A 26,642-nucleotide genomic window follows, 5' to 3' on the forward strand; every position below is an offset into this window, starting at 1 on the left:
AGTTTTTAATCATTTTTGCGGGCTTGGGGTTTTCCGCGAGGAGGATACGGGCCCGGACCAGCGCTTGGTGGCTAGATGCGTCGCGCGGTACCTGGTCTCGGCCATAAAACAACTGGCACCGGTCGTCGATGCCATTGCAGGTAGTAAAGTCATAGAGCGACTGGATTTGGAGGGCCATACAGATTTTAAGTGATTTTACTAATTAAATAGCCGCCTTAGGGGCATTAGATTGTAAGCAAAGGCCTTGAATGTTTATAAAAGGTGTGATTCTACATCCGATGGCTTTATGAGTTTACTGTTGCGCTGCAACAGCTTCCATGAAATTCGAACGATTCCTGGGCAAATGGAAAGGGTGAGACAGTCAAAAATAAAACGTCTACAGTCCTGTGTTCAGATGCAAGGAGCCCATTTCGAATATTTGTTGTGAAGATGAGCAAATACGGTGTATTAAAGAAAAAATGAACGTTTGTTTATATGAACATTTTTTATTGTTTTCATATGTAGAATCTTAGTGGGTACCACATGCTACGGGATACCCTGTATATTTTCATGATTGGAACTAATAGTATATTTAAATCAATCTAGTTACTAGTATAATAAATCGATGTTTGATGTTCAAAAAGTGCCAAAGACTGAATACTTCACATTATGACGTCGTAAAAGTATATCGATAATATATATTAGTGTAGGAGTGAAGGATGTAGTAAATGATAATCAGTTCAGTTTAGTTCGAATCGCGTGTGAGAGTGAGGGGTTGCGTGCGAGGCATGAGTTGTGTGGTTTTAAGACAAAGGAGCGATTACAGTTTTGTTATTATTAATGTTTGCGACGTGTTAGCGAGCGGTATGTTCAATATATTAGTTCATTTTCCTCCAATCCTTTACAAAGATCCTACATTATTAAGTAATTAATTGATTGAGTAGAATCGAAGAACAGATCAAGAATCGGGACGATGGACCACCTGATCATTTCACCCGCCCCCCCCCTCTCCCTCTCCTGCCCCTCTTCTATCTATTACTTCGCATCGATTAATGACTAATGTACTTTGGGGTTGTCATTCGTTCTATGGAAATTAGTGTAGTAAGAAGCATTGACACCTTTGCGTCTAATAAGGTACGTACTTTTCATGAAAATGACGATTTATTGTCATCGAAACGTTTCTAATCGCAGCTGTTCATAGATTGCCGTTCTATAGGTGGAACTTTAAACGTTAATAACTTTTTAACGAAGCCTCAATCAACAAATTGGTATTCTTGATTTTCATCTTATTTTGGACTCTAGAATCTCCTGTTAACCCTTAAGTATTAAGGCCGCTGCGGCCCTCCGCAAGTTTAAACTAATAATTCTTTAATATGTGTCAAAGTAATTATTTGAAAATTTATGTAAGCCTCCACTAGTTCATTATTTTTTAAATGCTTTAAAGAAAAGTTGATTTCCATTTACCAATTTGGTAAAAATCAACATTAAGTAAAATAATTCAGTTGTTGAACTTTCGGGACCGCAGTGACCCCGATACATTTTGCTTACTGAACGACTAGTGGCAACTGTTTGATTCTTACAATTAGTAACGAGGTCTGTTTTTCGTCACAGAGTTCTAATGTAAGCAGATCAGAACTGAGATAATATAAACATAAGGTGATGCCAGAAAAGGCAGTCGAATTTCAGATCTCGAGCTATTTTAAGTGTGTGATCTCGAGACATTTTAACTGTGCTTTCCTGAAAGAGTTATATTTTGTAGTATTGAAATCATTTTCGGATAAGTTTTATATGTGTAACGAAAAAATGGTGTACTTGTCAAAAGACCGCTCTCTCACGAAGTTTGATGGGCTTGGAATATGTTGCAAAGGACAACATTTTGTATAACCTTTTCCAACACATATAATAAATGATCGACTTCAGTTTCCAAGATATTTGCAAAAAACTTTCGGTATCATTACACTGAATTCGATCACCTATTATAAGTATAGAAAAAAGTTGTCCAAAATATCTTCGCAACATATTTTAGGTCCATCAAAATCCATGAGCGAACGGTCTTTCAACAGGTTGAACAAATGAATTATTAATTATAAAAAATTTATTTAGTAATTTTATCTATCAATTTCAAATATATGAGAATATGCGTAGTAAAACAGTAAAGCGTATTCTAAGTGCTGTTGAAGAAAGTACTATTTCTGGACCATCAACAGAACTACAAAAAAGCGGATGAAACGTTCATTTGTGTTTAATAAAAAGACGTGTCTTTTAAATTTGCCAAAAGTGTAATAAAAATGTATGCAAAGAACATTCAAAAATAATTTGTAGCGACTGTTTAAAATAAAGAAGTATTGAATACTCTGTGTTTGACATTAGTCGTAGAATAATCTCACGTACTTTAATTTCCAAATTTTTAATATCTTCAGGTATTCTTAAACTTATTACACTACAAAACAATTGGCATTTTAAAGAATCTATTGCATGGTAAGAGGAAGGAAAAGATGACTTTATGAATTCACATGCGAGGCCGTGGCGGCCCCATGGGCCCAACAACTAAATTAAGATTGAGAGTCCACTTAAGGATTACAATTTTTCCCAGAGGTGGCTGAACACCCTGTATATATGGGCCTCAACCAACCATCCAATGTCCCGGTGTCCAATTCAGGGCCTGTGTTTGGAATTCTAAACATTTTATATTAAAGGACGCGTCATGTATTTTCAATATTACTTAAATTACTTAATTTGGTCATCTGGAAAATGTACCTTTTTTGACAATAGGAATTTCCGTACCCTAAAGTCATTAAGCCATTCAGCATACTTAATTATTTTCACCATAATTTGGGTCCATTTAACTGCCCCTTGGGATCGCGGACACTGACCCCCGTACAACCCTCAGTGGGTGTGATTTGGAGCCTCGGAAGGACTGGCCCACGAGGGATGGGCAAACTTCTGATTTGCAAATAGAATCATCGTCTATTTTTGAAATCAGTATATAATCACGGAGCAAGTTACAATAGAACAGAGAGCAAGTTTCAAGTTACAAACCAGAACAGTGAGGCCACATGATACATAGGCCACAAGAGTTACAGTTACAAAGGACCAGATTTGCAAGAACCTTTACGAACTATTGTTATAATTCCTGTTAACACGTTATTTGTGTATATATATATTTGTTAATAATAAACGTGATTGTAAATAGTATTATAATATCTATTTGCTACATAAATCGACTCCACGAATTTTGTGGGAGGCAACAGCCTGCTAGATTTGCCTCACTAATGTGTTCACTAGCAGGCCCGGAATTGGAACACTTCTTTCTCCTTTCCTTTCCTTTCCTCCTGCTATCTACCTTACTCATTTCCTCAATACAGCAAGGCTGCTACAATTGCATTTATTGGAAATAAGTGGTGGAATAAAAACAAAACATAAATCAAACATTAAATCAATTTTTTTTGTCAGCCCAGATGTGATTCGTAAGTTGAACATTTCTATCGCTCCTAACTGGAGGTATTCCCCTTGAAATCACTGAAGCGTGGAAGACGACATTTAAAACACGATACCAGATGGGGTACCGGCGACGATTCGTATAAAAGATAATGCTTTTTTCCTCATTCGTTCTCACTCGCTGTTCTTTTCTTTGGTTATCGATTACAGTCGTCGGCAAAAGATAAAGGTGACTCTAAAGCACAACGATACCGCTTTGTATAAATATCTCTTGGTGTTGCATTTTAATTCGAATGAATGAAGAATCTTTATTGTATATGGCTGCCTTCGCCCACTTCATTATCTTCAATGTATGAAGTGAGAAAAAGTGAAATGAACCTTACTGTACTACTTTTTCATGCTTCTCCCAGTCAAAGATGTAGGGAAATCTGTGCAGAATCACAGAATCTAACTATCGAAATCCTGCCAATAATTTTATCAGCTCAACGTATTATATTATCCAAATCAAATTCCAAAATCAAAAACATATTGAATTAACAGCGATAAACTTTCTTCAAAAATAACTTACCTGGTAGTAGGATTTTCTGACCCTGAATTTTTCAACTGACTTAGCTTTAGACGGTAATTTAATTGTTTGAATATATCTTGATAAATCAGCATAATGTGGTCGAGCGGTCGAATGGACTCCTTTCATATCACTTCTGTTATAAGTGGGTGTTCGGTCACCTCTGGGAAAAATTTACATGAGCGATTCTAGAGGCCAAAATAAGACGAAAATCAAGAATACCAATTAGTTGATGGAGGCTTCGTTACAAAGTTATTAACGTTTAAAGTTCCGCCTGTAGAATGGCAATCTGCGTACAGCTGCGTTCGCGCGGGAGGTTGCGGCAGGCCAGTGTTAATGGTTCTCACGCAGCATGAAAAATTCTACTTACCGACGTTATCGACAGCCTTAGATTTTTGCCCATTTATGGAAATGCGAACACCTTACGTTGAATAAGATTCAATCTGTCTTATGAAAATCCAGAAGGGCATATCAAAACTCGCCCGACGAGATTTTCACAGAGAAAGGGTGAATGTCACTTCCGGTACCATAACATTGTGCACAAAAATCACCCACACGCGATCATACACGCCCCACGATCGTCCACAATGTCCGTAAGTATCCACAAATAATCCTTTCAGGCACTAACCACTATGCAATTAAATAAACACGCACCGCGATTATGTTATTCGTGAGTGACTATGTGTACGTGTACCACGATTGTTCCCAGTTACTTACGAATAGAAACGTTCTTAATTTTTCAAATACACTACAATTTAAAGATGTAAAAAGGAATCGTAGGATAAATGAAATTTTCGCATCGATTTGCGCTCACGTCGAAGAATGTAATGATACTAGCAGCTGACTGTGCCATCGATCGACGAGATTCTGAGAAACAAATGCCGAAAAGGACCCCGATTCTACGTCACTCGTCTCGCTTATCTCTTACACACACACACACACACACATACACACAAACACATGCACTCTACACTCAGTGGAGACAAAGGGCAACATCGGCACGAGTTCGGCCAGCTAGTCAGTCGTAAAAAAGAATTAGTCAAGACAGTTCACGCGACACATTTTAAACATATTTCATTCAGTTATGTATTAAGTAACACGTAAGAAATATAGTGATGTAAACAATCAGCGAATACTTACTAAATTCCTTTTTATATTCTTAAATTAAAGTGTATTTGAAAAATTAATAACAGTTCTATTCGTAAGTAATTCTGGAGAATCGTGGTGCACGTACATATAGTCACTCACGAATAACATAATCGCGGTGCGTGTTCATTTAATTGCATAATGGTTAGTGCCTGAAAGCATTATTTTGTGGATACTTGCGGACACTGTGGACAATCGTGGGGCGTGTATGATCGCGTGTGGGTGATTTTTGTGCACAACGTTGTGGTATTGCAAGTGACATTCACCCTTTCTCTGTGAAAATCTCGTCGGGCGAGTTTTGATATGCCCTTCTGGATTTTCATAAGACAGATTGAATCTTATTCAACGTAAGGTGTTCGCATTTCCATAAATGGGCAAAAATCTAAGGCTGTCGATAACGTCGGTAAGTAGAATTTTTCATGCTGCGTGAGAACCATTAACACTGGCCTGCCGCAACCTCCCGCGCGAACGCAGCTGTACGCAGATTGCCATTCTACAGGCGGAACTTTAAACGTTAATAACTTTGTAACGAAGCCTCCATCAACTAATTGGTATTCTTGATTTTCATCTTATTTTGGCCTCTAGATTCTCCCATTAAAATTTTTCCCAGGGATGGTCGAACACCCTGTATGTATACCAAATACAGGAGTTGCTACATCAGTTAGTACACAGTGGAGTATTTGACGCGGAATGGTGAAAAAAGCTATTTGAAAACACGCTTAATCTTTAAATATACATGTATAACTTTGCCAAATCTTATTCAAAGTTGATGAAACAAAAAGCAGTTTAAAATATAAATTAACTTTGTACTTTTTCAAATCCACCTTTTAAAAGATGAGTATAAAATTATAATGATTTTCAATACATGTGAAGTATTATGGACCGCAAGCAATATTTTTTATTATTGTTGTTGTTGAGAGTTAGGGCATAAAAAGGGTAGAATGCCACAATCCAGTTTGCACAAAAAACAGATCTTTATTGCGTCAGCGAAAACCAAAAGAATGAAGAAGCCACACCTTGGTGGTCGAAAACGCAAAACCTCTCCAGACGAGCGCGCTCTGCCGGCATGTCGACCCAACCAAACTTTTTTTTAATGCTTAAATAGAACACTCCCACTTTGGGTTGACATGTCCCTCGCATCCCTCTCATTCAAAACGCTTATTTTACTTCGCAGGTAATTAAATGTGGACTTACATAGCGCTGTGGTAAATATATCTGCTTTCTGCTCGCCCGTACATACATACTCAAGCTTAAAGGCTTTGTTCTCGAAATGCTGTCTTGTAAAATGAAATCTAACATCTATATGTTTAGTACGCTTATAGTACTCTGGATTTTTTATAAGTCTAATTGCACTTTGGTTATCTATATACATAATAGGAACATCCAGTGTATCTTTCGCTATGTCTTTCATCAGTCTACTTATCCAAATTATCTTTTTGGTTGTTTGACTTGCCGCAACGTACTCGGATTCCGTTGTCGACAATGCTACGGAGATCTGTTTCTGCGAACCCCAAATTATCGGTGCATTTGAAGCTTGGATTACGTAGCCCGTTGTTGACTTTCTTGTAGCTTGGTCCCCGGCAAAATCTGCATCACTGTACGCGGTCAAGGTCAACATTCCCTCTTCCTTAGGAAAGAAGATACCGTAGGCAGCAGTACCCTTAATGTACTTCAAAATGCGCTTAATCGCGTTCCAGTGAACCTTCCTCGGTGATTCTGCATACTGGCTCACTGTGCTTACTGCGTAGGCAATGTCCGGCCTTGTGACCGTAGCCAAATACAGCAAACAGCCCACTGCCTCCTTGTAGAGCACGTTCATCGCCTTGTCGTCGTCCCCTGAAGTCTGCAGACTCAGATCAGTATGTTGATCTGTTGGAATTGACACCGGATTCGCTTCACACATCCGGAAGCGATCGAGCACTCGCTGAGTATATGCAGCCTGGTTTGCAAAGATCGAACCATCTGCAAAAGACTTAATCTCCATTCCTAAAAACAGACCTAATGGAGACACAGTTAATTCAATTACAGTCGCTAGGTATTTCAAAAATTTATCTATTTTCTTCTTGCTTGTTGAGGCAATGAGACCATCGTCGATGTATATCGCCAAAATGAGTATTTCACCGTTCTCGTGTGATATGAAAACACACGGATCCGCCGAGGTCGCTCTCAAGTTGAATCTTAACAGACAGTCCGTGAACTTCTTATTCCAGCATCTGGCAGCCTGCTTCAAACCATACAAGGCTTTTTCAAGTTTACAAACTCTTGTAGTTCCATCTTCAAATCCCTCAGGCTGAACCATATAGATTTCGGCATCTATATCTCCTTGTAGAAAAGCTGTTCTAACGTCAAATTGAACTAGCTGCATTCCCGATGATGCAGCCATGGCCAGGATCGCTTTAATCGACCCGTATTGCACAACGGGACTGAATGTTTCTTCGTAGTCCATACCTGGCCTTTGAGAAAATCCTTTTACTACCAACCTGGCTTTGTACCGCGCTTTGCGATTGCCTACTGGTGGCTTCAGTTTGTACACCCACCGATTTGGAAGGATTTTAGCATCTGTAGAAGATTCGACTAAACTCCATGTTTCATTTTTTCGCAGCGACTCCATCTCTTCGGACATCGCATCCATCCAGGCGTTACGCTCCGCATTTGTTGTGGCTCCTTTATAAGTGATTGGTTCCTGTCCAGCAGTAAGGAGCGATTCCTCGAAGTCAAGATGATATTCGCTAAGTCGTTCTGGCTTTTTCAAATTTCTCCTGGGTCGAAGCCGACGAGCTTTTTGAGATCTTACTGCAATGCCACCAGGACCGATCAGATCAGACGTTTCATGTTGCACCTGCGGCTCTTCCGACCGATCTTCTTCTTGTTGCACACCGGGTTTCTCTTGTTCTAGAGCTTCTTGGAAAGAACCTTCATCACTACTTTCAGGCTCTAATCCAATATTGTCTTCTGCGCTGTTCCTGTCTGTATCATTAACTGGCATTGGCATTTGTATGTTTTCTTCTATTCTATTATGTTTTTCTTCTCCCTTGGACACAGCATTCTCTGGCAGGAAATCAACGTCTCGATGTACTTCCACCCTTTCTTCGGATGGAAACCAAATCCTGTAGCCTTTCGTGTAATCATCATACTCGACGAAAACGCCCTTCTTGGCTTTTGCACTCCATTTCCTTCATCTTTGTTTCGGGATGTGAGTATACACCTCCGTGCCAAAAACTCTGTAGCCGAGATTCGTCGGTTTCTCACCAAACCATAACTCATACGGTGTCTTATCCTTCACATTACTAGTCCCAGTTCTGTTGAGTACATAGCAAGCCGTATGAACTGCCTCGGCCCACAATTCAGGTTTCACGCCCTTCGCATAAAGCATAGTTCGCGCTGCTTCCACAATTGTTTGATTTTCACGCTCGATGACCCCGTTTTGTTCTGGTGTATATGGAGCACTTGTTTCATGCCTTATGCCATTTCTGATCATAATCGGCTGCATTTCTTCATTAACAAACTCTAGTCCATTGTCAATCCTGAGAGCTTTAATACTCCTCCCGAGTTGCGTTTCTGTTGCTTTCAGAATAACTTGAAAATACTCTTCGACTTCTGATTTTTTGCTGAGAAAAAATACGAATTTATAGTGCGAGAAGTCATCCTTTAAGAGTAAGAAATACTTGGACTTCCCAATTGACATGTGCTCCATCGGTCCACACAAGTCCGCATGAAAAAGATCTCCAGGCTTCTTCGATGAAGTTTAGCTTTTGGGAAACGGCTTTCGTGTCATCTTCCCCAGTGAACAGCCATCACAATGCCAATCATCCATAATCTTGGCTTTGATACCCCAATTCTTTAACACTTTCCGAACGTGTTGATCGTTTTGATGAACAAGGCGCTCATGTCAAAATCTCAGCGAAGAATTCTGATTTCCGCTCTGACCAACATGAGCACTCGCCAACTCCGAGGACTCATTCTTGAGATTTGGCACGTAGAATTTGAAACGCATCTTATAGAGACCCTCACATCTGTCTCCCACTGCAACGACTTTCCCTCCTTTGAGTAATTCACATCTCCAATCATCTGATGGAAGCTGCAAACCTTTGTCGAGCACTGAGGACATGGAGAACAGATTATACTTTAGTTTAGGTACATAAAGCACTGGAACGAGGTGATTACGATCCCATTTGGAGCCGTTGGAGCTAAGAATATCTATTTCTCCCACTCCTTCTCCTAGGATTATTTCACCGTTATCAACTCTTACTGGTATCGATGAGGGTAGCTTCCGATAATTGATAAAGGCGTTGTGTACCGGTGACATGTGCTGACTAGCACCAGAGTCAAGGTACCAGTCCTCCGGAGCCCCTTGGGAGCTCAGCGCCTGTGCTGAGATTGTGCCACCAACAAAAGCACTCCCTCTTGCCTCACTGTACCCATCAGGCTTAGTTGGACCTTTCGAACGACACTCATTCTTCCAGTGCCCCGGCTTTCCACATTTAAAACACTTCCCAGGCTTCTGACCCTGCTTGACCTTCTGTCCGAGATGCTTCTTTGCTCTCATAGAGAAAGCACTGTTATCCTTGCATTCGACTGAATTCAACCGAAGCTCTTCCAGTGTGAGTCTCGACACTAGATTTGACAGGGTGCGCTGATCTAATGGTGCGGATTCCCACGCTGTTATAAAGTGTTTGTAAGAAGGCGGAAGTGTCATTAAAACCTTTGTTATGGTCATACTATCTGACACTGGCTCTCCGAGCACACTCAGTCTGTAAGCAAGGTCTTTAATCTTTGTAATATGCAGAGGAATGTCATCGGCAGAATCTCTACTCAGAGTATACCACTTCTGTTGCAAAATATGCTTCGAAGTTTCATTTTTGTTCTCGTAAATTTCGTAAAGTGTATCCCACATCTCCCTTGCGGATTGACAGTTTATGATATGTATCAATGATTGTTGTCTTACCGTAGTCACTATCGTTTTTTGCGCCAAACTGTCAAGCTTCTTCCATTCTTTCAAAACTTTCTGGTGAGCTGCAATTGCTGCTAGGTCTTGGCTTTCCAACTCTGGTTTTACTGACTCGCCGGTCATAACCTCCGAACCTGGAATTTCCATATCCTCCAGTTCTCAATCCCACAGAGTTTATCGATCTTCGAGATCTCGCTGTCCATTTTCATTCTTTTGCACTATTGCACGTGGCTGGCGGAATGGTTGGACACGACACGTGTTTATTATTTTAAAATATCTTTAAAAATTTCAAAAACTATCACTTCAATGGCACTTCTGGGCCCATAACCTGTTGAGAGTTAGGGCATAAAAAGGGTAGAATGCCACAATCCAGTTTGCACAAAAAACAGATCTCTATTGCGTCAGCGAAAACCAAAAGAAGGAAAAAGCCACACCTTGGTGGTCGAAAACGCAAAACCTCTCCAGACGAGCGCGCTCTGCCGGCATGTCGACCCAACCAAACTTTTTTTTAATGCTTAAATACAACAGTTGTATTTATTACCCGACAGTATGATTAGTTGTCTTTGAAATAGACTAGATTTCATTATAAAAGTACAATTTTTATTCAAAATATAGCTTCCCTAACAAAATTGGTTACATAAGGTCACCACCATTTTTTTAATGGGTCGGTATGTTTTTGCTTCCGTATCACGGTAGAGGATCTTAAAACGAGTTCAACGACCTATTACATAAGGTCATTGAAAGTTATAGAACGTAGATAAAGGCGATAATTCTTACAGTTTTGATAGTAAATGAAACATATGTACTGTAAACTTATTTTATCAATGAAAATTTGAATGCAACATTTAAACTAATTTTATTAAGGATACATTGGGCGTTTTGCTAGAAGAGTCATCTTTACTTACACGACAAACCATGTGGTATCAACATGATGGATGTCCAGCACATTATTCATTGATTGTGCGAAGGAAACTTGATGAAAAATTTCGAAATCGTTGGATTGGACGCAGCGGTCCAATATCGTGGCCAGCTCGTTCACCAGACTTAACACCTCTAAATTTCTTTCTGTGGGGAACACTGAAAGAGAAAGTGTACAAAGAAGTACCAACTATACCTTACGACATACAACAGCGAATTATTGCAGCCTGTGCGTCAATAAGTTTATAATAATAAGATCATAAACGTCAGTAAGTAATATCGCCTTTCTATACTTTCTATGACCTTCAATGACCTTATGTAATAAGTTGTTGAACTCGTTTTAAGACCCTCTACCATGATACGGAAACAAAAACATACTGATCCATTTAAAAAAATGGAGGTGACTGTCAAATGTCTGAAATACCTCCACCAGCAAAAAAAACTATTATCGCCACCGGATTGCACCCTTCGTACTGTGGAATTTTATTTCAGCAAATATTTCTATGAAACTTAGTTACCGAGATATCTGAGGTGCTCATAGTTATTGTCCCGCCCTGTATAATATAGATGTTCTGTTTCCCACATACCAATCATCACCATTTTTTAAGTACTTCCAATAATCTGTATAAACTTCAATGAATTAATTCGTAACAAATTAATACGCAATTAATTGTGTAAATATGTACACCTAAACTATCAAACGACATCTAAGTTCATGTTAAACGTGGTAGACGAGCGTTTGGTCAGTGTATCGCGGATACACTGTTCGATTACAAGACGTAACCGAATCGCATTGGGACTATTTGAATTATATAATTGGTTGGTATACTAAAGGAGCGCTTTCCTAGGTTCTCTATGGTTTCGATGTTGAAACAAACTGTTTGCGATGACAATTTTTACTTAGCATTACATGTCGGAGGAGTCCTGATTGATGTAGGATATTTTAAGTGGTAAAAAGACATCCCAGGACTTCCGTTCGCGGCGGGATCCTGGGCGACTGGGCGGCGGGGCTCGACCTTCGGTTACTGAACCGGGGGTCGGAACACACGTGTGTGCGGCGATATGGGGGGTCTATCGTGGATGTTGGATTCGCGACCCCCAACGCCGTGCACATGGTGTCGGGGTGGCACGTGGTCGCGGGGGCAGAGACACTCTCGGACCACCGGTATATCCGGATGGAGGTCTCTGCCGCCGCGGGGGATGCATCCCGACGCCACCGTCCGGGTGGTACCCCACCGCGCCGCTGGGCGCTTCGGCGCCTGGACAAGGACGCCCTGATAGCAGCTGCCCACGCTACAACTTGGCCGCAGGGGGCGGCCGAGTTGCCGAGTATAGAGGAGGAGGTCGCCCGGCCGTCTCCCGGGGAGGGGTGGCGTTGGCGGTATCGCTGGATATTGCCAACGCGTTTAACATCCTTCCCTGGGGGGAGATACGGAGGGGGCTCGAATATCATCGGGTCCCCCCGTGTCTCAGGGCAGTCGTCGGGGATTATCTCCGCGGCAGGTGGATCGAGTATCCGGGCCGGGATAGTGATATGCGGAGGGAGGTCTACTGCGGGGTTCCGCAGGGGTCGGTCCTCGGGCCACTCCTGTGGAACATCGCGTACGACGCGGTGTTGCGGGCCGACCTCCCCGACGGCGTCAGTGCCGTGTGTTACGCAGATGACACACTGGTGCTGGCCGTCGGGGCTCAGTGGGGGAGGGCCAAGCGCCTCGCCGAGGAGGGGGCGCAACGCGTAGTCGACCGGATCAGGGGGATGGGGATGACGGTGGCGGTCCATAAGACCGAGGTGATAGCGTTCCATTCACCTCAGCAGGATCCGCCACCCCCTCTGATCCGGGTGGGTGGGGCTGATATCGAGGTGAAGCCCCGGATGAGGTATCTGGGGCTGATCCTCGATAGCCACTGGCGCTTCGAGGAGCATTTCCGCTGCCTAGTTCCCCGGTTGGAGAGGATGGTCTCGGCTTTAGGCCGGATCCTCCCCAACCTTGGGGGCCCGGCGGGACGAGTTCGCCGCCTCTATGTGGCAATGGTTCAGTCTGCGGCCCTATACGGGGCCCCCGTCTGGGCGGACTGGGATCATGACGATGCTGCGTCGGGTGCAGAGGCGGATGGCGCTGAGGATGGCACAGGTATTTTCCGGGCATGGTAGCTTCGGAAGATACCTGTGCCGGATAGGGAAGGAGCCGACGGCGCGTTGCTGCCATTGTGACGCCGAGCAGGACACGGCTGATTATACCCTCCAGGTATGCCCAGCGTGGGAGGGGGAGCGCCGTGTCCTGGTCGGCGTCATAGGGCGGGAAGTCTCGCTGCCGGGTGTGGTGCGCGCCATGCTCGGCAGCGAGAGGAAGTGGAGAGCCGTGGCCTCCTTCTGCGAGACCGTAATGCTGCAGAAGAAGGCCGCGGGAAGGGTGGCGCGCGGGCGTCGCCCAGGCGCCAAGCGTCGCGGGCGGCGGCCTTTGCGCGGCGGATGACCCTGGCTGGGAGGGGGGCCCTGAGGGGAGCTTCCTCCCGCCAGGCGGCGAAGGGTCGGACCGGGTGGGTCCGGCCCACGGGGAGGCACCCTCGGTGGCCTGGAGCGGCCATGAGCTCCCGGCCGCCGAGGGGTAGAAACGGGGTCGCAGGCGGTTGCGAGTTGGGGCTCGCAGCCCGCCACTAAATGCGGCCCCGGGACGGATGGCGGCGGGATGGAGTGGCCCCGTCCTGCCGCTATGAGACAGAGTGTCTACCGGGGGGACCGTTTGTCCCCCCCGTGGATGGGCGCAAAGCGCGGGCACGGGGAGGATACCGGAAGAATGCTTCGAGCGATTCCTGGTATCCTCCCAAATCGTGCGGAAGGGTCACCGTGGGGTTTTTAGTGGGTAGGTCCCGCGTCCGTCATTCTACGGGCGCGGGGAATCCCACACACCCCTCCCGCCTCTCCCCAAAGAGGTGGGAGGGAGTCTTCCGAAGATTTTCCCCACGACAAATAGAAAAAAAAAAAAAAAAGTGGTAAAAAGACATCGGAGGATACAATTCTATAATTGGTGTTTGGAAAAGTCGTGGATGGCTTTTTTGGAGAAGAGGGATAAAAGTGAAAGGACGATCGGAACTAAGGGGTGGTCTTGAAAATAGAAAGTCGCGGTTGATGCAAGTGATGACGGTGCCTAGGCTGTAAAAATATGTTGCTATTATCTAAATTTGGGAAAGTTTCTGGCAGCCAAATGTCGCTATTGTTCTGTACTGTCTTGTATCGGCAGGTACAGGGCTACAGGGTTTTTCTTTGCGCTGAGGTCGAAATTACTATGGCCTTGAGACTGGAATACATTGCGATGTAACAGCATAATTGTTGTGGTTATTCAGTACAAAACTCATGTTTACTTGAATGAGTTGAAAAGACATTTAATATAGAACATACAATTAATGTAGATAACAAATTGGTACATCACATGGCTCTTCAATCACATAACACTTTCATGTTTATACTCTGAATGAACGATGGCACGATGGTACGCGACGAATGGACATCATAGCCGCAGAAACTAAAGGAAAAACGCAGGCCTAATGCCTGATCTCTATGATTACTTAATGCCATTACTTGTGGACTGAACAATCCTTCAATAATCTAATTTAATTAATCACAAGAAGTGTCCGAATATCTTTTCTGTAATATTCCTCCTTTTGCTGGTGAATCTGCTTCTTCATTCCGATGTCTTATATGTTCTTTCTTTGATTCCTGTCTTTCAATATTGGTTTAGGGAGAAAAATGTATGATTTTTTCTTCGGGATTAGTTTCATGATTGCTAGCAAAGGGTCCGACGTGAGTAATAATTGATTCAGTATATTCATATCACATGTTCTCCTACAAAATTCTCCTGTAAATTCTTCCCTGTATTCCCGTAAATGTTTATTTCTTGTTTCAACTACCTCTTCGGAAAAGATTCGAATCAGTGGTAGAGCATGTTTTATAATTAATACTCCATGAATTAAAATTTTGTGCACAATGGGACTTATTGAGTATCACGGATATAATTGCACATATAATTTTGTTATTTTGTTAGAATATTTCGGGAAGCCCGATGTTTCCAATTAGATAACTAGCCCATTGCTCCTGTGTTCTAAGTCTCAAAGCCTGTTGCTTTTAAATCACGTAAGAGCCCGTTGTCTGTGCGAAATGTAACCTCGAACATATATTTTTTTTAGTAATAATTTAACAATAAGCAAACATATAATCCAAAGAGCAAAAAAAGTCCCTTTTCCTTGAGTCAATATAAAGTTAATACCCCTGCTGTTATGTACATAGTTATAACTATTGTAACAATTTCTGGTTATGTTGACATCACTGTTTACTAATATGATCTCAGGAAATCCCCGTGTCTTGTTTCCATGGCAAAACAACAGAAGGAGATACTATTTGTATAATCTCGAAATGGGGAAACAAACAACTGTTAAAGAGCATCAAATAATAATCGAAATGCATATAAATAGACAGTCCTTAAGAGAAATTGCTAAAGTTGTGCAAAGAAGCCATGTGGCTGTGAAAAACATCATTGACAAATATAATAATCTTGGATTATTAAGTAATATCGATCATAAACGGCGACCGAAAAAAGTCAATGAGAGTGATGTGAGGCAAATTTGCAAAGAAGTAAAAGAAAATCCTTTTCCCAGTGCTGTAAAAATAGCAGAAGAACTGAGTAATCTAAAGAAAGAAACGGTTAGTGCAAGTAGAACACTGAATAGAGCAGAGTTATTTGGAAGAGTTTCGAGAAAGAAACGGTTACAATATGCTAAAGACCACCTCAAATATAATGCATCTTTCTGGAATGATGTTCTCTTCACTGATGAGAGCAAATTCGAAATTTATCAAGACAGAAAACCGCCGAAAGTATGGAGAAGTAAAAATAGTGCTTTGAAGGAACAAAACTTAGTCCATATAGTCAAACATGGAGGGGGATCTGTGATGGCCTGGGGGTGTGTGGCTGCTTCCGTGGTTGGAAATCTCGTGTTCATTGAAGATACAACGAAAAAGGAGGATTACGTTGAAATATTGCGGAGAAACTTAGAGCCTTCTGTTACGAAATTGAATTTATCAAGAACATGGACATTTTAAAGTGACAACGATCCGAAGCATACATCACGCATGGCAAAGGAATGGCCTTTTTACAGGACATCAAAACAATTAAAACATCCTCCGCAATTTCCAGATCTTAATTCCATAGAAAATCTATGGGATTATCTGGAATGAAAAATACGAAAAAGAGAGATGACATTGAAAGAAACTCTCAGGAATATCATTTTAGAAGAATAGAATCAAATTTTAGCAAATTATACATTTCCATTGGTCAAATCTGTGAGAAATAGATTGACCGAAGATGTAGAAAACAGCGGACGTTCAACAAAATATTAATTTTACAAAAAAAAAGGAAAAATTGTTATTGATAACTATAGATGTTAACTTTATATCGACTCAAGGAAAAAGGAAATTTTTTGTTCTTTGCATTATATGTTTGCTTATTGTTAAATTATTACTAAAAAAAATATATGTTTTTATAAAAGATAAACTGAGCTTTCAATATCATACACCTTTCTCCTATTTTCTTTCATACCTTTGAAATGATTTCAAACAGAAGTTGATAATTTCAAGTGTTAACTTTATATGTATTGACGCTCACTATAGCTTTATAACACGTCGAACCCAATTAAGGGTTCGACTGGTCATTACGAAAGCGAGAAATAACTAAGTCCTCAATAACAACAATTCACGCCCGTGCAAGAAACCTTGGTTCTGTAAGCCATCGGCCGACCAGCCGCCAAACATACATTGTAGTATGTTAAAGACGACCGTGAGATCGCTTCTCGGCCTTATGGCTATTATCAAAGTGTAGTCTGTTCTTATCAGCTTAATATCTGATACACTCCCCATTGGGGAGTCAGAATATTAATCTGATTTTTGGAAATTGACGGAGCAGTTGGAGCTTGCTCCACCTCTGTCGCAAGTCAGCCTGGCATGGGTGCGGCCATGAACGCCCGGCCGCCGAGGGGTGGAAACGGGGTCGCGGGCGGTTGCGGGTTGGGGCTCGCAGCCGCCACTAAACGCGGCCCCGGGACGGATAGCGGCGGGATGGAGTGGCCCCGTCCCGCCGCTATGAGGCAGTGTGTCTACTGGGGGGACCGATTGTCCCCCCGGGGGATGGGCGCGAAAGCGCGGGCACGGGGAGGATACCGGAAGAATGCTTCGAGCGATTCCCGGTATCCTCCCAAAGCGTGCCGAAGGGTCACCGTGGGGTTTTTAGTGGGTAGGTCCCGCGCCTGTCGTTGTACGGGCGCGGAGAATCCCACACACCCCTCCCACCTCTCCCCAAGGAGGTGGGAGGGAGTCTTTCGAAGATTTTCCCCACGACAAAAAAAAAAAAAAAAAAAAAAAAGTCAGCCTGGCATTGCAGTGCCGCCAGGATTGGCTCAATAACTACACCAAAATCAGATTTAAGTATTCCTTTTTATTTATTTATTTACTTATTTATTTATTGACTCTTTTTAACTTTTGACTTTTAACTTTTAAAATTTTTATATTCTGACTTTCTTCTAATTTTAACTTCTTCATACACTTTGATTCTTCCTTCTCTCTTTGCTTGTTTTGTTCTCTAAGTTTTAGGCATGGCCGAAGGATCCGGATGCGTCGCCCGGGAGAACGAGGTAATCGTCAAGTTTCCGTTCCCCGACCAATTTAATTGTCCCTACTGCCATCGAGGGATTACGGCACTGCGAAGGGGAGCGGCGGTGTACCAGCGGCACGAGGATTTAGGTAAACACCTCAAACTTCACCATTCGGGTATTACGCGAAGGTTTGTATGCGGTGATTGCGGCTTCACCGACAACAATGCCCATGCACTGAAGAAGGTGAAGCAGCATCACGCTGCAAACCACGCGAATGGTGCACCGAATTCTTCTGCCGCTGGTGCACCATCGGCCGCCCCGGGCGACACATTTGCATCCCCGGCCCGCGGACCCGCGGGGGGGACGGGCTCCCTCCGCGAGGGCGCGAGAAGCGAGGCCCCGCGATCCGCCGAAACGCATCGATCGACCACGCGAGGAGGCGAGCCGCCATGCGCGAGAAGACACGTGCCAGCGGTGGCGGCCTCGACCTTCCGCGGTAAGTCAAAGTCCTCCGCCCCCACGACGACGGCGAGGACAACGACAGGGCGGAGGACAACGGCGGAGACGGTGGCGGGAAAGAAGCCCGCCACCACTACATTGAAGAATTTTGTCACCGTCGCCGCCAGACGCAGCGGGTCGCAGCCCGAGCCTGCAACTGCTGCACCGAGGGGGTGCAGCAGGAGGGTGACTCCGACCACCACCTTCGCGGAGGTCACCCGGGGGCCACCGGCCGTCACCACCGGGGTAACGACGACAGCTACGGCGAGGGAAAAGAAGAGGACAACGCCCAAGACGCCATTGCCGGCCGGACCGACGACAGTGGGGGGGATCACCACCATCCAGCCCCCCCCCCCCCCGGACAACTAACCCAGACCAACTCCGGCAATCTGTCGTCGGCCGGTAGGATTGCCCCGGTGGTCGTAACTCCATCGCCGAGGGGGTCAGCCGACGGCAATTCCACCTCGCCGCCGGCGCTCGCGCCCAGGACGAGGGCGCGAGCCAGGAGAGCCGCCACCGAGCCCCCCCAGCAGACCCCGGGTACATTACGACGCAGTAGGAGGATCCGCGGCACCCCCCAGGCGGTGATATCAGTCGCGGCCGGAGGTAGGTCGCCGCCGACGACATCCCCGACGGCGATAGGGTGCCCCACCCCAAGGAGGGGAACAAGTTCCCGGGCCGTGTCCCTCCCGCCCGGGAGGTCGACGGAGGGGGGCAACACCACCGCCCCCGTATCACCCGGAGTGGGGACGACAAGAAGAGGGAGGAGGAGGAGATTCCCGGTCATCGAGGAGTCGTCGTCAGGAGAGGAGGAGGAAGCGGAAGCGACAGCGGTCCTGTCGTCGTCGCCGCCGAAGGTAGACTGGACAGTGGCGGTCCCCAGAAGAGGAAGGATGAGGGCTGGGCTGCGAACCCCCGTGCCAGGGGGACAGGGAACCACGGAGAGAAGAGTAACGCCCCCCGGCAGCGCAGGAATGGTCGGTCCCTCCGTGGAGACGGAACGGGGCCGAAACATTAACCATGGCCCAGTTAGTGATTATAATATTAGTTGCATAGATACCAGGAATAAAGATAACGGCAAAAGGTACTGTGATAGGGCTACCAGCCCTATAAATTTTAATATATTTGACGACCCGCAAAGGGATTTTAACTCTAATTTTAATTTTAATTTTAACTTAAAAGACGCGAGCCGGGGCAGTCCAACTAACACCCCCGGGTCAAACCGGGGCTCTGTTTTTAGAAGGATTCCGGCCCCGAGTGGTGCGACCCCTGCAGTCGTTAGGAGAGACGCCGTCGTGAATCGGAGGCAGACGGCGACGAGGGGGCGCGGGAGTGCGTCCAACCCGGGAACGTCCACACGTGGTGACCCGATGGTGACCGGAGGTAGGCGGATGCAGCGGGCGTGCGTGGGGCTCAGGCATGGGCCGGTGCGCGACCCCGACGCAATCGTGAAGCATCCAGGGAGAGGGCGCAAATCGTCGCTGCCACGGAGGCGGTGGAAACAGCGGAGGGCTTAGAGGCCCTTGCCGCCCTTGTGGCGGATTTCTTTGGTTCGAGGTGTTCTGCTCGTGGAAGGGGGGGGGGGATGCCGCAAGAGCCACCGGGGGAAGGGATGGAAGGCCGGGTGCGTGGGGGCGCGTCCCCGGGGGGATACCAGTTGCAACGGAGTGACCGGGGCTCCTCTCACACGGACGGAACATGTCCGGGAAGCAATGCGAATCCAGCGTTTGTTCCGAGCGAACCGCAAACGGGCAGTGCAGAAGGTGCTAGCCGGGCAATCTCCGCACTGCCAGGTGCCCAAGGACATTGCCCAAGGGCACTTTAGTTCTATATATGCAGCTCGGGATCGTTCCGAACACTTCCCGGCGCTCCACCACGCATGAAGAAATCATCCCCTGGACCGGATGGTATCACCTACGCCGACCTGAGGGGAGCCGATCCGGGTGCCGAGGTCCTGACGGCGGCATACAATGCGTGTCGTCGGGTGGAGTCGATTCCCTCCCTGTGGAAGGAGTCCAACACCATCTTGTTATACAAGAAAGGTGAAAGGGATGACCTCAGCAACTGGCGTCCCATCGCTATGGGTGACGTAGTCCCCAAACTATTCGCCGCCGTGATGGCTGACCGTCTCACCCGCTGGGCCGTACAAAATCGACGGTTCTCCCCGGCACAGAAGGGCTTCCTGCCGTATGAGGGGTGCCTTGAGCACAAGTTTGTTCTGCAGGAGGCCCTTGCCGACGCGAAGCGACGGCGGAGGGAGCTGGTGGTGGCGTGGCTGGACCTCTCCAACGCTTTTGGTTCGGTCCCCCACGCCACCATCCTGGGTGCGCTGGCTGGTGCCGGTGCCCCTCGTGCGACCGTTAACCTCGTCCGGTGCTTATACACCGATTGCACGACAAGGGTCCGTACTGCTGAAGGATACACCGATAGGATCCTTATGCGGTCGGGAGTGAGGCAGGGCTGCCCCGTGAGCCCAATACTCTTTAACCTGGCGATCGAACCTGTGGTCCGTCAGGCCACGGAGTCGGTGGCCGGGTACGAGATGGCGGGTCTTAGGGTAGCAACCCTGGCTTACGCGGACGATATCGCACTGATTGCGACGTCCCCCGAAAGCATGGGTCGGCTATTGGGTGCAGCGGAGGCCACGGCTCGAGATCTGGGCCTCACGTTTAACCCGGGGAAGTGTGCTACGCTACACGTCCTCGGGAGCGGCGTGGTGGCTCGGACAGAGTTTGGCCTCAACGAGGGACTGGTTCCAGCGCTCGGAGACGGGGATGCCTTTCAACACCTGGGCGTGCCCACTGGGGTTCGGATCGACCAGACGCCCTACTCTACGATCCGGGACGTGCTGAGGGACCTGGGGGCGGTGGACCGCTCCTTACCAGCCCCGTGGCAGAAGGTGGAAACCTTACAGTCGGTTATAATTCCACGGTTGGACTTCTTGCTGCGGGGTGTCAGCGTGAGGAAATCGGCACTGGCGGAGGTGGACAAGGCTGTAAGGTGCACGGTCAAGGGATGGCTCAATTTGCCGCAGCGGGCTAGCGCGGAGGTGGTTTATATTCCCCCCTCGTGGGGTGGATGTGGGCTCCTCCCGCTGGCAGACCTTTTTTTTTTTGTCGTGGGGAAAATCTTCGAAAGACTCCCTCCCACCTCCTTGGGGAGAGGTGGGAGGGGTGTGTGGGATTCCCCGCGCCCGTACAACGACAGGCGCGGGACCTACCCACTAAAAACCCCACGGTGACCCTTCGGCACGCATTGGGAGGATACCGGGAATCGCTCGAAGCATTCTTCCGGTATCCTCCCCGTGCCCGCGCTTTCGCGCCCATCCCCCGGGGGGACAATCGGTCGCCCCAGTAGACACCCTGCCTCATAGCGGCGGGACGGGGCCACTCCATCCCGCCGCTATCCGTCCCGGGGCCGCGTTTAGTGGCGGCTGCGAGCCCCAACTCACAACCGCCCGCGACCCCGTTTCCACCCCTCGGCGGCCGGGCGTTCATGGCCGCACCAGACCGCCGAGGGTGCCTCCCCTTGCGTCGGACCGGTAGGGGGAGGCACTCCTACCCCCAACCGGTCCGTCCCGGCGCCACCTGGCGGGAGGAGGGTCCCCTCAGGACCCCCCTCCCAGCCTAGGTCATCCGCCACGCCGAGGCGGCCGCCCGCGACGCCTCGCGACCGGGCGACGACCTCGGGCCACCGCACGAGCGCGAGCTTCAGCGCGCCGCTGAAGCTCGCGCTCCCTCCCCGCGGCCTCCTTCTGCAACATTACGTTCTCGCAGAAGGAGGCCACGGCCCTCCACTTCTCCTCGCTGCCGAGCATGGCGCGCACCACGCCCGGTAGCGAGACATCCCGCCCGACGACGCCGACCAGGACACGGCGCTCCCCCTCCCACGCGGGGCATACCTCCAGGGTATGATCCGCCGTGTCCTGCTCAGCGTCGCAGTGGCAGCAACGCGCCGTCGGCTCCTTCCCTATCCGGCACAGGTATCTTCCGAAGCTGCCATGCCCGGAAAATACCTGTGCCAGCCGGTAGGTGAGGCTGCCATGGCCTCTGTCCAGCCACTCCTTCAGGAGTGGCCGAACAGCCCCGACAGTCCGGTGCCCCGCGGTTGGCAGAGCCAGCCGCTCCTGCCACGCGAGCAACACGGACTGCCGGGCCTGGCGCTTCAAATCGCCCCAAGCAGGTTCCTGCCCGCCCGGGACCGCCCCCACCCCCGCGCGACGGTCGACGCGGTGCCGGTACATCACCGCGTGCGACCGCGCGAGCAGGTCCATGGGCGGCATCCCCGCTAGAACCGTCGCCGCCTCATGTGACATGGTCCGATACCCGCGGACGACCCTGAGCGCCATGCGCCTCTGCACCCGACGCAGCATAGTCATGCTGCGCCGGGAGGCAGCCAGGTCGTCCGCCCAGACGGGGGCCCCGTATAGGGCCACCGACTGGACCATTGCCACATAGAGGCGACGAACTCGGCCCGCCGGGCCCCCCAGGTTGGGCAGGATCCGGCCCAGAGCCGCAACCATCCTTTCCAACCGGGGGACCAGGCAGCGGAAATGCTCCTCGAAACGCCAGTGGCTATCGAGGATCAGCCCTAGATACCTGATCTGGGGCTTCACCTCGATGTCAGCCCCACCCACCCGGATCAGAGGGGGTGGCGGATCCTGCCGAGGTGAATGAAACGCAATCACCTCGGTCTTATGGACCGCCACCGTCATCCCCATCCCCCTGATCCGGTCGACGACGCATTGCGACCCCTCCTCCGCGCGACGCATGGCCCTCCCCCAGTGCGCCCCAACGGCCAGCACCAGTGTGTCATCCGCATAACACACCGTGCTGACGCCGTCGGGGAGGTCCCGCTGGCAGACCTGGCCGACGTGACGACTGTGGCCCATGCGTTCAGACTCCTGAGCATCCCTTGACGCAGCAGTGCTGGATAAGCTGCGTCGACCTCCGACAGAGGGGGACCTCGCAGAGTACCTGTCGGGTTGTTTGACCGGGGACTTCGCGAGGCCAACCAGCAGATGTGCCTCGTTCTGGTCGCGGGTGCGGTCCGCCGCGATCAGGTCTTCGGCGCGTTTCGGTTTTCGGTGGAGGTGGGACGATGGTCGGGCCGAGCTCTCGGTGGAAATCGCCTCGCGGAGCGAACCGGTTGTGGTGTCACCAGGAGCCAGGGTGGAGTTAATCCGCCGGATCAGGGCGGCGGTGGCCGAATATTACAGGGCGACACTGGTCCAAAAACCAGACCAGGGGAAGGTTCTCGGGGTGACCTCCCGCCATGCAGTGAGCAATCACTTCATGCGTGGGGGGTCGTTCACTCGCTTCGCCGACTGGCGCTTTGTTCATCGGGCGCGCCTCGACGTTCTCCCACTCAACGGAGCAATCCGTTGGGGGGAGGGCGACAAGCGATGTCGGCGTTGCGGGTACAAGCTCGAGAGCCTTCCTCATGTGCTCGGCCACTGTGGCGTTCATTCGGCAGCTCGCCAGCTCTGGCACCACGGCTTGGTTCGCAGGCTTGCGAGGGCGACCCGTCTTCCGGGCGACATCCGGATTGACCGGCGAGTCCCGGGTGTCCCTGAACGAATTGGCGGCCTTCCCAAAATCCCAACATAGTCGTGACGCATGAGCCGTCGCGGACCGTCCACCTGGTCGATGTGGCTGTGCCCTTCGAGAACACCTTTGCGGCCTTCGAAGAGGCCAAGGCGGAGAAGCTGCAGAAATACGCGCCCATAGCGTGTGCCCTCCGCCGGCGCGGCTACACCGTCCACGTGGTCGCGTTCATTGTCGGGGCACTGGGCGCCTGGCACCCGGACAACGAATCCCTTCTTAAAACGCTGCGCGTCTCACGGTTCTACGCGAGGACCATGAGACGGCTCATGGTATCAGAGACCATAGCCTGGTCCAGGGACATATACGTGGAGCACGTCTCTGGGATCCGGCAGTACCCCGCTCCGATCGCGGCGCCCGAAGCTAACGAGAACGCGGTGGCGTCGAGAAGATTGATTATCTTGCAAGAGGACCGTGGGGGACGAGGGGTCGGAAGTAATAGCACCAGCGGACTGCCCCGAACTCGAGAGGACGAGTAGTGGGCGTCCCATCTGGCCAGCGGCATTATATACTTTTATATGCTATGCTTTATTTCGTCCTATTTTAGTATACTTTATTTTAGTCTAGTCACTCTATGTATGGCACTCCACGCAGTCCACCATACCCGACTCGATCCCATTTTACTTTATTCTAGTCGACTGTATGCTATTTTATATTTTATATTTATATTTCTTTGCTTGCTTATACTTCCCTTCTTTCTTTCTTTTTGCGGCCCTATACACCGTCGAATTGCTGTACTTCCTTATATTTCCGTTTCTGTTCTTGTTCTCCGTTGTTATTATGATTTACCCTCTTCTTTTTCTTTGTTGTTATTCATTTAATTATTTATTTATTTATTTATCTAGCATTCACGTTAATATATATATTGTTAAAATCCGCATGATGACCTGACAAGGAAGGAACTAAAATGGACTACCTTATACACACATTAGCTGGACGCCCAGTGCGAAAATCAAATGTGAAAGTGTTACGACGATAAGGGCGCAGGGGGACTGTCCCTGCGCCCTTTACAATTTTACTAGTTATGCTATATGATTTATATATATATATGTATACTCTGTACTTGAGAAACATTTATTGAAATAAACTGCTTTTATCTGTTCTTATCAGCTTAATATACTCCCCATTGAAGAGTCAGAATATTAATCTGACTTTTTGAAATTGACGGATCAATAGAAGCCTGATCTACCTCTGTCGCGAGTCAGCCTAGCATTGCAGTGCCGCCAGGATTGGCTCATTAGATTAATATACAAGTATCTCATTTATTTATTTATTTATTCATTTATTTATTTACTTTTTCAATTCTCCAATTTTTCAACTTTTCAAAATTTCTCAAGTTTTTCATTTCTACTACTGTTGCGTCCCAAGTCAAAAACATGCGATTTTCGTAACGCAACAAGAATCATTGAAGGGTATCAGGCAAGGCCATAAAACGGCGTTGTGCCCATATTTGGGCATAGTCAAGGAGTTTTCGCAGTGGAATTTTCCACGACCCCCACGCGAGCGCATCCCTGCGCTTGCCAAACGAGGGCAGTTACTCCGACACCTCCGACTAACACGTTTGAAATCTGAGTCCTTCTGTTACCAGCATATATATCACACCACAATAAACAGTTTCGAATCACACAATATCAGTGCTTCAATCATTCGCCTATTTACCCGTATTTTTTCCACGCAACTCCGCATTATTAATTTGTTCGTGGAGATAGCGCATCTGCGAGCACGGTTGCGGATTCGCAACAGAGTATCGACGACCTTACAACCCGTCACTCGAACGACGCTCAACAACTACCTTTAAATCATTCTTCTCTTGGCCTTTTCTCTTTTTGGTTTAAATTACAAGCACGGCCATTGTGCGATTTCCGTTCCCCCTGGAATTTAATTCTCCACACTGTCACTATAGAATCACGACGTTGCGAAGAGGAGCGGCGGTGTACCAGCGGCACGAGGATCTAGGTAAACATCTTAAAGTTCACCACCCAGGTATAACGCGGAGGCTTGAATGCGGTAAGTGCGGCTTCACCGACGACAGTGCTTATGCACTGAAGAAGGTGAAGTAACACCACGCTGCAAACCATACTAGTGGTACACCGGATCTGCATCCCCGGCCAGCGGACCTGCGGGGGGGGGGCTAGAAGGGCGCGAGAAGCGAGGCCCAGCAACCTGACGAAGCAGGTTGACCGACTGTGCAAGGAGGCGAACCGCCATGCGTGAGAAGACGCTTACCAGCGCTGGCGGTATCGACCTCCCGCTGCAGGACAAATTCCTCCCCCCATAACAACGACGACGGCGAGGACAACGGCGGCGACGACGATGATAACGGCAACGACGACGACCTCGGTGGTTCGGGGGTCAATTCCGATACCTGTCGTAACACCACTGCCCTTTCTTTTCTTTTTTTTTTTGTACGTGGGGAAATCCTCATGAACACCCGCGGGCTCACCTGAAGGGCTAAAACCCCACGGTGACCATCTTCAGACGCCTGGCAAGGGACCGGGAACTCTAATGACACATCACAGAGTCCCCCGCCGCGTAGTGCCTTTTCAGGCCCCTTCGGGTGAGAGGCACTCCTCCCACCGCATTCCCACTCAACCGCAGGCGCTTGGGCACCAGCATCCGCGACCCCGTGACATGGGACTAAGACGCCGACCGCGTGGCTACGTTGCCCGCAGAACTCATCCGCAGTCAACCGTCAACCTGCAGCCTTAGGTAAAACCCGCGGCAAATGTCCCATGCTCCAGGCCACACACACACACACATTCACACATGCAAAGCATTCATACCGGTGTTTAGTCCGCAGGAACTTACGCTCCCACCTCCGGGATGCCAGGCGGGGATTCAGCCACCAGCCTTCTCAGGTTGGCGACCTCATCCCCGCATCTCATCCCAACGGCTGCCCCTATCCACCACC

At 48.2% G+C, this 26,642-nt stretch overlaps 1 non-coding gene and 1 pseudogene across 1 annotated transcript; both read left to right on the forward strand.

Annotated features, from left to right (window-relative positions):
- The first annotated feature begins 16,824 nt into the window (after positions 1–16,824).
- Positions 16,825–17,013, forward strand: LOC143341558 (U2 spliceosomal RNA). Its single transcript, XR_013079655.1, has one exon. It is a non-coding gene; the product is annotated as a U2 spliceosomal RNA (small nuclear RNA).
- A 7,788-nt stretch (positions 17,014–24,801) lies between these two features.
- Positions 24,802–24,974, forward strand: LOC143341491 (U2 spliceosomal RNA; annotated as a pseudogene).
- Positions 24,975–26,642: the final 1,668 nt, after the last annotated feature.

The sequence above is a fragment of the Colletes latitarsis genome, chromosome 4, assembly GCF_051014445.1.
Source record: "Colletes latitarsis isolate SP2378_abdomen chromosome 4, iyColLati1, whole genome shotgun sequence".
NCBI classification, from domain to species: Eukaryota; Metazoa; Arthropoda; class Insecta; order Hymenoptera; family Colletidae; genus Colletes; species Colletes latitarsis.